Below are 2,287 nucleotides of genomic sequence, written 5' to 3'. Positions count from 1 at the left end.
TTTTGGAAAAACTTTTACCATATTCATGTTGCACCAGATCTAAGGGACACATATTTAGTAATGGCACACTCAATTATCATATTGTATTTTAATAATTTATTGGAATATCTTTCCTCTCCCAAAATTTGTCACTACCGAAACATAGACTTTTACCTTCGAATTCGTATTTAAATCTTTTTTTTCCCCCAATTCCCCCCTGTACAGACCATTTTTAAGAATTGTTGTAGGTGGTTCCACAATTAAATACATTTAAATTGATATGTTAACAATATCTTTATGTTGAATTATTGAGAGTAATCAAAATCTAAACGCAATATTCTTTGTAAAATGTATAAAGTTGATTATATTGATTTCAGCATTATTTGTAGTTGACATTACACATACACCTAACCAATCACGATCTTAAAATATTGGTTCATAACTCACTATCTTTGATTTTAGACAAAACAACCAGTGTTTCGGTAGTGACTGCACTGTTTCGCTAGTGACCACAGCATTGTCTTTACAATGCGGTGCCATAGTCACTTAACTATTTTGCTAAATATTAACTAAGAGATGCTTTACATTTGCTCAAGCTACTACTAAAATACTAGAATTACTAGAATTAAGTAGGCTACATTAAAAAGCATAAACATCCAATTTTTGTCACTACCGAAATAATAATGTCACTAAAATAGTGAGGAATTGTTTCGGTAGTGACCGTTTCGGTAGTGACAATTTTATCTAGTTTTTATCTTAACTCTACAGTGCTAGGCAAAAAAATGGCTAAGAAAAACGGCTTTGAACTGATGTACATGGATAGAAACATCACATTTAGCAGAAAAAACGAAATAGTTTATAATTCATGAGAAATGTGTTTCAGTAGTGACACTCCTTAACACTAGCACGTCGGAGCGGTCTTTCTGACCGATTTTGAAATTTTGAAGTGGATTTTCTTTGCCCATGAAGTCCTGAGAAAGTTCCCCTTGCATGACTTTTTCTAAATGTTCGATTCAAATCATCTCTGTTTTTTTTCTCCATCTGAAACGTTTTGTAAATATGATTTTAGACATGCTTATACCTACTATGACTGAACTTTTTCGGTCACATTGACACTATAATTATAGTTTGGTAAACTGAAATGAAAAAGAAAGAATAACTTGAGTTGTCCTGTCAGTTGAAACTGCTGCCTTGAATTAGTTGGAATGTAACCTTTATAAGACAATGGCAAGCCGTCAACGGGTGCAGGGAGGTGTGAAGATCATTAGACGAGTGGGGGAGAGAATGGCCAATCAAATCGCACGAAAAAAACGGTCATCCTGACCGTTAGCCGTCATAGTAGTAGAGAATTTATCTCAGACATGCTAGTGTTAAAACCACACACCGATTTTCAGACTTTGGAAGACATTAATTTCAGACTTAAGTAAACTAGCTACTCATCATTTGGCCATGATGAACATGAAGTCTATGTCACTTCTTGGTGAAGAGTGTGGGGGTGTTGCTTAAACCAGGCTCCATCTATGGACTTAAACTCTTTCTGTTTCGGTAGTGACATGGGACAGCATTTTTTATATAAAGTCTTTTAATTAAAAAGAAATCTACAAAATCAATTTCATTATTTCAACTTCCCTATAAAATAAATCAAATGGGTGTATTAAAACCTAAAATGTTTTAGGAAAGTGACAAAAAACATTTAAGTACGTTTTTCATGAATTGAAATGTAGGGGTTAGAGGTTGGGACAGCCACCTTCCAATAGGAAGTGACATATAAAGGATGTTTTTTTTATATTATTATTTTTTTTTATTATCCCACAATTTTGTAACCCATTTTTTCACCCAGTGTCAATTATCTAATGTAATCCTGGGCGCTACACTTCCTCTGCCAACCTGGGGGGGCAGCGGACTGACATCATGCTTCCTTATATGCATGAGGAGTCCAAGCTGCTTCTTTTCACCTGACAGAGGGGAGTTTCCCCGGCCGGACGTAGCGAGTGGAAAGAACATGTTATTCCGACCAGTTCCTTTCCCCTCCATCAGGCGCCCCGGCTGGCCAGGGGGAGGCAGTTTAGAGACCAGGATTACTGCATGTTTTTTGTGAGGGTACCTACTCTAGGGGACATGGGGAGAACATGTGAGAGTATCTACCTTATAGTGGACACGGGGAGAACATGTGAGGGTACCTACCCTAGGGGACACGGGGAGAACATGCAAACTCCACACAGAAAGGCCCTTTAGCCAACCCCGCCTCAGGTATGGGCACTGATGACGCGGAGGAGGGAACACGCCCCCAGCGCCCACAGCATCCCCA

Source organism: Electrona antarctica (genome assembly GCF_951216825.1).
Source record: "Electrona antarctica genome assembly, chromosome: 9".
Classification (NCBI taxonomy): domain Eukaryota; kingdom Metazoa; phylum Chordata; class Actinopteri; order Myctophiformes; family Myctophidae; genus Electrona; species Electrona antarctica.
The sequence above is the reverse complement of the archived record's forward strand: the minus strand, read 5'-3'. Positions refer to the sequence as shown.